Genomic DNA, 11170 nt, shown 5'->3' with positions numbered 1-11170 from the left:
GCATGAAGCTGTAGGGAAAAAAAGTAGAATTTTGAGTGGGGATATGGATATTTTGAATGGCAAAGTGCATTTGCATACTTCACACAAGCATTTTTTTCTAAGAAAGTTTACTGTCAAATTGTCGTCATGAACTGAAACCCCCTTTGACAATATTCTGCTGACAATGCCCGAGTTAATTTCCACTTTTCTGTGTCCCAGCCTCACAAAAACCATCCCATGGAAGTCTCAGGTGCATGTGCCCATGCCTGCATGAGAGTGTGTGTGCGTGTGTCTGTCTGAGAGGCTCTAGACATTAAAGTGAATTTTAACAAGGTATGACGACTGGCTTGTGGTATAGGGGAAACCGGTCAAGCTCAGAAACTGTCTCTCTGTGTGCCATCTCACCCTGTTTTCACAAGCTCTGGCCAATTAGCTGCTTTCTCTGTCTTCTGGACTAGCTGACAGTCCCATATCTTCCACTATGAGTTCTATATCAACATTAATAATCAAAAACGTCTGGAATTCATGACACAGGAAAGCTGCTCATACTCAATGTATATGGCATATGCTAGTACATCAATCCCAAATTATTATGGAACCGAGCAGAAAAAATAAGGTGGTGTCATTGAGATTCTAAGGTGAGCGATAGTCTGGTCAGGAACCCCCAGTGGCGTATCGCAAATGCACGCCTTTAATGCTTTTGACAATTTCTCTGGCTATCGTTGATACATGATCATCGTCTTTCGATGCAACTCACCATGAGGAGGTTATCAGGGGGCCCCCCCGCAGTGCGTCCCCTGTGTGCCCATCAGCTACACCACTGGGAACCCCAAAGTCAGACAATTTCACAACATTTTGGCTCATAAGCAATAAATAGGAATAGCTTATCCAAAAATGGTAATTCAGAATAAACAGTATCAGCAAAACATGACAATAGACCTTAATCAGGGTGTGACGTATGCTTTGTCTGTGTGTCCGCCTTATCTTTTTTACCTAGTTTCTTGTTGGTTTCTTCTGATTGTTTTCATTAGTCATTCCGTTCACCTGGTGTTAACTAATTATCGCATCGCTTTATCCATGCATTTAAACCATGAGTTCTCCATTAGTCTCTGTCCGTCTTCGTTTACACTTTAGTTTGGTTGTGTTTCTCTATGGCAGGTCTCTTCAACTCTGCTCATGGAGGGCCAGTGTCCTGCAGAGTTTAGTTCCAACCCTAATCAAACACACCTGACCAAGCTAATCAAAGTATTCAGGACTATTTAAAAATGATGAACAGGTGTGTAGGATAAGGGTTGGAAGTAAACTTTGCAGATCACTGGCCCTCCAGGATCTGAGCTGACTAGCCCTGCTCTGTGGTCTACAAGTATTTACCATTAAAGTCTGTTCCAGAGTATATTCCTTCGTCGCGATTCCTTATTGGAACCAATGCGTAACATGTAGACGCCATATTGAATTTCACACAGATGAAAACGAGGCTATGACGACTAGACTTATGGTTCTTCAAAATGGTATTGAAGTTCCTAAATTACATTTAATTTCCAAAACTCACAACTTTCCCTTGAGTTTTTGTCTACTGAAAGTCTTTTGGAAGGTTCCATCAGCTGACCAGTCAGTATGTCATTAAATGACAGTAAAATCCATCAAACACACTGTACTTCTATCCCTCACAGCCTCGTTTTCATTCTTGTCAAAAATTAAACCTAACCTGAATAAGGTCTATTCAAGTTTGCAATGAAAAGAGAGCAAGTAAATGACTAAATTATATTTTGAAGAACTATCCATTAAATCGACTAGAATATTTTGATTAATTGACATTTGAAGCATCTATATGGAAGCATTTATAGATGAACACATACAGCATAGATTTCTTTAAAAGTGTGCGTAATACGTCGGGCCGAACATGCAGCATGTGAGAGACACAACGCTTTCTGATTGGATTTTTTTAATGCTTTATTTGAACATTCAGTTTACACTATGGTACAACACAATTGGAACACAATAATTAAAAATAACATCAATAGAGAGAAAGAAGGAAAACAAACAATCAGTACCATAGCTCAAAATAGAAACATAATAAATAGCCTAATAAAAGGAAAGAAAAAAGAGGGCATTATATAGAAATAGCAAAAAATTAAACATTACATACAGTAGAAAATTTGTAGGCCATGCAAATTTTGTTCTGAGTGCTTTCTTGTTAAGTGAAACTGAAATTGTAAGTAAATAATTTTTTCTCTTGTAAAAATACAACAAAAACAGGTTTACAGTTCGAAAATGTACATTTGTGAATATAGAATCTACATAAGAACAGAATTAGGTTTATTACAAAACAGGCATTGGGATCTGCTTCAAAAAATCAAAAAATAGTAAATTTGGGATTCATTGAAAAATTTTGTAAGATAGTATTCGAGATCTGACTGGATTACCAGAAACCCGCGAACTCCACCTCAGTGACACCACTGCAATGCCATGCAATGTGCGGATAGAAGACTACAGGTATGAATTACAGTTATCTAAACGCATCATTTTGATGGAAACCCCAGAGTAAGAGAATACAATCAAGTAAGCAGACATGTCGCATTTGTTAAAAGTTTAAACAAGGCATGTTTACCTTCTGCGCAGCTCTCCCTCATAGTGTCGTATGTACGGATCCGTCTGTAGAAACGCGGTGAGGTTTGGTAAAGTCTCATCAGTGCTTGAATTCAACATTCCTATGGCTCTCAGAGTTTTAATTACCCAAAGGCTTCTTGTAGTCCAAACATAAAGGATGTGGGGAGCTTCTCTGGGAGCTTTGCAAACACAGCCGATCCACCTTGGTCTGTTGCGCAATCCAGTCAGCGTGCAGAGCAGAACAGGCCTCCTTTCATATAAAACACATTTCCTGACTGGCTGCAAACGTGTCCTTGTCTCTCAGTGTTTGTGGTGTCATGAATACTTCTTTCTGATTTTATTGCAATAAAGCTTAAAATGTTACGTTGTTTGAAAATATTACACAGAATCATTGTGTTTTTTAGAATACTTTGCAGCTTTAGAATTCAAAGTAGTGTTTACAATGTTGGCGTTTATGTATTTATTTTGTAAGGGGGGAGTTAGCATAAGTAGTTTGGTTTAAAGTTTGGTATAAAGTTTTATTATTATTCATGTATAAAAATCTCATAAACAATAAAAATGTATTATTATATGTGTAATATAAATGTATTTACTATTATATAAATATAAAATACATTTTATTAAATCTCGATGTCTAAAACATAAAGTTCATGGTTATGTTTATACAGTATGTCAATGACTTAAAAACCAATTGCAAAATATGTTTACGTATCCAACTAACCTCTAGAAATGGGAAGGCAAACTACTGTCATAATGATGTAGTATATGTAGTACTGTAAAGCCCCATGGAATGGACAAGAGCAGAAATATTTTATTAATATACCAAAAACATCACATAGTCATTTAAGCTGTAACTCACTAGGGGAAAAAGTAAGGTAGTTAAACTACTTTTTTACCTTTTTCTCATCACAACTCTGCCACTGAGTTTTGTATTTTATCATAAAGAATTAGATTGCCCTGTTTTATTTATTTATTTTGTAAATTAGAAAATATGATATTCCTTCTACCATTTTTACTCAGTTTTACAATCATACACTTACACATGCTCAAACAGGATCTACATACAGAGAAAATATTCTGTCTTTGTCACACGCTAGACAATCTTCCGTGTGATAAAGTGTAATGCTGGAAATAATGCCTGGGGTCATAGGTCATCCCAATGTTTATTCAGTCCACACTGGGAATCATGGCAGCATCTGGATGAAAACGGCTTCAGGAACATGAAGAGTATTGCAGACATATATCCCCCACATATTCTCAGCAGCGCAGGATGGGGATCAGCTCCATTATGCGTCAAGAAGAAACATCTTACTGTTAAATGAAAAGACACACGTCTTTTGCTGCAAGCATTAACTCTGTAATCTTTGGAAGGTATGATCAATGAATGAAACTGTATTGTTGCTCCAGGCTACAGTCTTTTCATAGCTCTCAGCCAGGTAAGCCTTTATTCAAGCTGCATGAAGGCCATAAATGTGCCTTATGTGTTACATGTTATATATTTGTATGAAAAGAGAATCGTAAATCGATTTTGCTGTTGTGTGTCATGCCCATATGTCCAAATTCAGTTTTTTTTTTTTTTCTAGTTTCAGCCATTTACTTCTGCCGTTTTGTATCTGAAGTGGCTTGCTCGCTCTCTTTGGCCTCCAAATGAGCAAAAATAAGGAAGTGCTGTGATTTGTCTATCCCAGGCCCCTGAGATCTACATTCTTACCTTTATTGTGTGCAATAACTTCACCTGGAGGAACCAAGGCTGCTTTTCTGAGACTGGGAAAAGAAGAGTGAGTTATGATGTTATGAAGAATATGCACACAAAGCACCTCTCGCTCCCATTTCTTGCTTTTTCTCTCTGCGGCATAGTTTTCCCTGGTGAAATGCAGCGAGAGGACAAGACGGCAGTGCAAATTCCCTGGGTAGGGTTGCCGAGGCGACATAAAAGGGCCTTAGATCTTGTAGCGGGGTTATTATGGGCTGTGAATCAGAATCAAAAGGCCATTTTAGAGCTGTCACATGACCCCTGGGGCCAAGTCACCACATCGCGTTGAAGACATTTCCTTTTTAGCATCTTCCCTAGAGACAAGTCAAACAAGACCTCACCCAGACACACTCACTCAGACAGACTGAAACCCTGAGACATGGAGGACGAGCAATCCAGAGAGACAAGCAGAGCCTCTGTGATAGTTTAGTTTAAATAAAAAATAAATAAAAAAACCTTAAAATGAATTCCTCTTGAAGTTGTTTGATGTGTGGGCTAGTAATGGAGTAGTTCTCAGATCTCATGACATGTTTTTGGTGTAATGGACCCCATTTTTGTAATCACTACATTAAGTAGCTCAATGGTGCATTTACATGTCAAGATTTGCATACGCATGGATGGATTTACATACATAACTGTGGATAAGTGGTTGAGGGTCACTTATTCCTCACATCAGGTTCTGACAAGGCCGTTAAACCAACATGTCCCCCTTGAAAGTGAGATGTAGATTTGCATAGCCATGTTATCGTAGACTTGTGCTCGTTCATTTAAATGCGTCGCAAGGGAATGGTGCTGTTTAATAAACACTGAGCACACCATGTTTGTTTTGCTGTCAGCAACAGATATGCAGCTTGTTTTAAGAGACAATTTTTTACTGATATGTGTAATGAGATGCAGAACCTTTTAATTTAATATGTATTTATTTAGAATCATTTTATATTTCACACACACACACACACACACACACACACACACAACACACACCCACACACACACACACACACAAACACACACACACACACACACACACACACACACACACATATATATATATTTGGCGTAATGTGTAAATTTCAGTCAAGCAACCTTTTATTTAGCCAAAACAACTTTTTATTTAGCCAAATGTTAAGTGGCCTTCAGCTTGTCCAGTATCAGACAAAGTGTGTAAGTCTGTGATCTGGATCTCATTTTATAAATATGGATTTCAGCTTTTCTATTGCATCAGCACTGTTGTTCACTCCTTTGTGATGAATTCGATATCAGCAGGGGCTCAGGCTGAAGGCGGTCAAATCCCTCCTGGTCCACAAACAGACACAATAATCACTTGTCGGTTTATCCACCAGGGGGAGTATTCCATTCATTTTCATTCTCAACCTAACATTTCACCCCCCTTTACTGCATCATTTATTTGTGAAAGACCCCAAATGATCTCCCAGTGAAACCAAACTTCAGGAACTTTCACAAAACAGATGCCATGCAACAAAACAATAAAACTCATCTGGAGAAAAGATCTCAAAAAAAGAGCAAATTACACTGCCTTATTTATGACTCCCCTCTCCCCCAAAAGGCTTCACTAAAAGTTTACTAAGAATATCTATATATCACATATGATGTCTCTTGTGAATCTGTTGTTTTTACCTTTATGTTTAGTATCATTATAAAGGTCTCTGTGCAACTGGTAAAATAGTGTCAAGTTCACAGCAGTCATTTATGTTATGAGAAAGATTGAAAATTTTTGAAGAATTCTGTTCTGCTGCTGAGGGGTGTGTCTCCCCCAGTGGTGGATAAAGTACTTGAAATACACACTTAAGTAAAAGTATTGATATCGTAACAGAAAATGATTTTGGTAGAAGCTAAAAAAAGTCACTGTTTAGAATTAGACAGACTGTTAGACAATTACTTGAGTAAAAGTTTTAAAGTATGTGATATTTATTGTACTTAAGTATGAAAATTATTTATTAAATATTAAACTTAAGAATTGAAAGTAAAAATACTAGTAATTTCAAAATAGAAAAGGAGCAAATAAATATTAAAAATTGTCTATACACAGTTTGAGCTGCAAGATTGTGTTCAGTTTGAACTCTTTCTTCCATTTTGTATCTTTGGGTTAGCATAAGAGCCATTTCATCTGGTACAAAGACACTTTCATTCCAACATAAGAACACAGTTTTTGCAAATATGGAATCTGACTGCATCTGAAGTTGCATTTAGTTCACTTACACAGACTGCTTAATGCAGCTCAGAGGGGACATGGATGCATTTAACCAGCATTTATTACAAATGCATAAATTATGCTTTGTTTTAAACTAGTGTTGTCAAATGATTAATCGTGATTAATCACATCCCAAAAAAAAACGTTTTTGTTTACAAAATATATGTGTGTACTGTGTTTATTATAACAGAAGTTCTATGTGAAATCAGACATTTGAGCACCCCCACATAGCCAAAATGGCATGATCATAACATTCCGCGAATATTCGACTGTGAGATTGGTAGTCGAATCAGGCTCCTCCTAACGAAGCATCGAATCTTCTACTATTCGGGGTCACCCCTAATATTTACATAATAAATATACACTGTACACACATATATTATGTAAACAAAACTTTTATTTTGGATGTGATTAATCGCAATTAATTGTTTGACAGCACTATTAAAATGTTGAATATTGAAATCGAGTGAGTCATTGAGATTAAATCGATCCATTCAATAATACAGCAAAAACAGGCATCTAACAAGTAACTTAATACTAACTTTATTAACTTGTATAAAATCAATATTACATTTGTTATCATGATGATATCTGGAGAAGATGGTACTCTTAGTGTGATATAGATGACTGATTAAATGATATAAAAAGACATACAGAGGCATTTTGCCTCTTATCTTGAATCTTAGGGGCATTCTAAATGCGTTTTAATAGACTAAATGGTGTATGCATGCACTCTCTAGGTGTGTTTTTGTTTGGTTTTTGTGATCACATCGTTAAAGCAACACAATATTAATGCAGACGATATATATCGCACACCCCAGCCTTGACTTGAGTGGAAAATGAAATCAACAGCGGTTGTGCGAGAACTTGTTTGCACATGAGCAATGTTGTTTTTTAGGATTCTAAATTGCAAGCGTCAGACCACTGATTCGTCAAACCTGCTTTCATGCAGTCTGTGTTCTTCCGACTTCATTTTGTAGTAAGTAATGAATAGCCTATGCTTCGGGGAAGTGTATCGGAGTAAAAGTATACATTTTAATTAGGAAATATAGTGGAGTAAAAGTGAAAGTTGACAGAAATATTAAAACTCAAGTAAAGTACTGATTCTCCCCCCAAAAACCTTAAGTACTGTAACGAACATTATTACTTCATTGCATTACACCACGGTCTCCCCCAGCGTCTGGGGAGAATGTTTTCCCTTCTCCGGCTAGGTGTGACCTTGGGTCACGGGATCCTGACAAACCAAAAGGTATTTTATGTTTTTACAACTTAGATTGGAAGATTTATTTGTTCTGCTTTGGATATATAAGGAAAGTGGCAAGACATTAATTGGGGATTCTGTAACCAGAAAACCGCCACACAGTGTGTGTGTGTGAGTCTGGAGCTCTGCACTAGAATTCTTACATGTTGTTGTGTGTCTCTCTGCTGTCAGGTATGCATTTCTTTTTATTTTCAAATGTGTAATTGTGTTGAACACATTGTACTCATAGAACACACATTATAGTTGTTTGCGCTACTACATGTGCACATAGACTAGTTGAGTTTATTCTTTAAAACACATGATTGCTTTACTGTAAGTGTTATGAAATATTTATGTAAAAGTTTGTAGATGCTATGCATTCTAAGACCACATGTCTTAAAATCAGAAAAACTGTAAAAACTGTGAAATTGTGTCCAGCAATTTCAAGTTACATGTGTGACTATGTTGAATTTGTTTGTCTCCTACATTTCCCATAATGCTATTTCCCATATAGCTACAGTAATCCATGTACAGGAGTATAGAATTGCCATGTGGCTACAGTGTGATTCTAAAATTGATACAAAGTCCTGATAAATTAAGCGAACTTTGCAGAAGCGCAAGTAAAATACCTATACACGCAATATACCTTCACCCACACCATTGGATTCCGTCGTTGGGCTATTCTGATGGTCCTTACATTTGTTTACCTTTGTATATATATATATATATATATATGTGATCAGAAAATATGATCAAACGTGTTTGTATTTATTTATAGTCTGAAGATTTCTTTGCTCTGTTGCAGTGCTACCAAGAGCATCATGCTACAGATAGATAGATGGATAGCTGGATGGATGGATGGATAGATAGATAGATAGATAGATAGATAGATAGATAGATAGATAGATAGATAGATAGATCTATTGTTTGTTGAACACTGGAAGAAGGAAATGTCTGTATTTTTACTTTTCAATTGCAAATTTACACACTTCACATTTAAATAATGTGAATTTGTCGTCTCACATCTTTCCATGTGTTTTAAGCACGTGGAAGCAGAAGGCATACATATTTGATAGCTGTGACTGCAAGAAATGACAGGAGTTTATTGTTTATCTATGGAGGTGTGCATGGATTTTGTCTTTACTGTTTTCTCTCGGTCACAGTCTGCTAGAGCTGTGTGTGTTTGCGGTTGTAAATGTAAGCTGGGATAGATTTATAGAAAGGGATCAAGAGAGAGAAAGATTAAGCAGACTTTTGTATGCTGTTGAATCAGCCCTTTGAGGTAATTGATCTAAATCATCAAAGTCTCAGATTCGACACCTTTATTGTGTTAAAAAACTTTTCTCTTTTTCAGTTTTTTTCTTTCTTACATTTCTTCTGTTTGATTTTAGTGAACAGTGTGTGAATAATTCACACTTTATAAATGACTTTATGGATTTTTAAATGATATTTTTTGGGACCTTTTGTGTTGCACAACTTAAAAATGGTCTTTTTTAAGTGTTTTCATGGAAATTTACATGCATAAAAAATTTGGCGTGGAAACCATATTCACTCATAAACTGCTAGTAGATTTCACAAACAATTGAATATAAATGGCAAGTAACACAATGAATTAAACATGCAATTTTGAAATATAAGAAAACTGAAATAGTATTTTCTTGTAAAACACTCTAATAATCTGTTTTATTTACAAGTTAGAAAAAAAAAATACTTTTTTAATAGTGTATATGTTTGTTGAGTCTTTTTAAAACACATGCTGTATGACATCCATGTTACAATAACTGACAGTCTTGAATAAATACAACAGAAAGTCAATGCTTCCTATTCTTTGCATCGTCATCACTGTTGGTTGTGTTAGTAATCTGGACATGTTTGTCAGGTTTTTGTCCAGCATGAGACTTGGCATGAAACAGACAGGATGTGGATGATCAGGGCATATTGATTGATTTAGACCGAGCTCATGACACCTCTCGCCCACCATAATTCAGTCACAGTCACGAGTGCTGTGAGTCACTGATCTGATGCATTTCAGAAGACAGACAGCACAGTCGATGGGCAAGTTTGATTGTGTGTGTATGTGGTTGCAAGGAGAAAACTTGTGATTGTTTTTTTTACAGTTGAATCTGAATTTGATTGGCAAAAAACACCATTGCTATGTATTGCTAGCATCTTGCTTATTATGCAAGTTCTTTCTGTCTTCTAAAAGCATCTCCATTGTTGGCCAGTCAAAATTTGTATTCTTATTTAAAATTACAAGTTTACAAGCAACAATTCCATTTTAAATTGTATTGATTAAATCCATTTGTATTGTCAGTTATTTCCCCAGGGTTCTTAAAAGGGTCAAATGGATTTACTTTTTTTTTTATTTTTTTTATTTACCTTCTAGCGCCCTCTCTTTTTCCATATGCACACACATACACATACTTCTGTTACTCAAGGCAGTGGCGTTCCTGTGGAAGGAGTGCTTGGTGGGTTGAGACTCAAGCAGCATGTTCTTGTAAACAGGACATGAATGTTGGACCATAATGAGAGTGGCCTGCATTATTGGCATGACTCCTGGGCCCTTAGCATCTTTTTGCATGCTGGGTTAATGGGCTTGAACAGAATCATAAGTGGAGATGTACTGCAGATAAGAGTGAAGGAATGCAGAAAACGTGTGTCAATGGAGGTGCAAGAAAAAGGAAAATTAGAGTTTGAATTCACAATTGTTGGTTAACTGTGTATGAGTAAGGTACAGAATGGCATTGCATGCTCAAAATATGCATTTATTTCCTGATTAATTTCTGGTTTGAAAGAAGCCAAATAACATTTCCCATTGACTGCTAATGCTAAGCTTTGCAATAATACAGCCAGGTTGATCAAAACAAGCATGTGTAATATCTCATATTAAGTCAGTGGCGGCTCGTCAGGGGAGGCAGGGGAGGCACAGCTTCCCCATAATTTTGAGGTGAAAATGGGAGGAGGACGATTTAATGTTAATAAAATTCACAATTAATTTCAGTTCATGTCTCAGAATGTGTATTTTTTGTTCACAGTTGTAATACCATAACGTGAAAGCGCCGCTTTTCTATCGCGAATGTGCCGAATCTGCTGATGTAATTACAACCGCTAATGATAGAGAAGGGGAGGGGGAGGCCGGGGGAGAGCTGAACTCTCATGCCTCCATTGGTAAAAAAAATTAGCCAATCACCATCGAGTGTTCACTTTCAGAACACTGAGGAGTGTTGAGAAAAGAACCCTCGCAAGGGAGGATAGCCTCCCTTCTGATATCAACCAATCATCAAAGAGACATAAATTACATGATATTAGTTTGAACGTCTGCCCCTGCGCTGATAATGTACCAAGTACTTATGATGAGTAGCGATATTGAATATTTGAT

General features: G+C 36.7%; 1 pseudogene; it reads right to left on the bottom strand.

The window, feature by feature from the left end:
* LOC107701085 (1,4-alpha-glucan-branching enzyme-like) overlaps positions 1-2685 on the bottom strand; it is a 145657-nt pseudogene extending 142972 nt beyond the window's left edge.
* Between the last annotated feature and the right edge of the window lie 8485 nt (positions 2686-11170).

This window comes from Sinocyclocheilus anshuiensis, unplaced genomic scaffold (genome assembly GCF_001515605.1).
Source record: "Sinocyclocheilus anshuiensis isolate Anshui unplaced genomic scaffold, SAMN03320099.WGS_v1.1 scaffold907, whole genome shotgun sequence".
In the NCBI taxonomy this organism is placed as follows: domain Eukaryota; kingdom Metazoa; phylum Chordata; class Actinopteri; order Cypriniformes; family Cyprinidae; genus Sinocyclocheilus; species Sinocyclocheilus anshuiensis.
The sequence above is the reverse complement of the archived record's forward strand: the minus strand, read 5'-3'. Positions and strand labels throughout refer to the sequence as shown.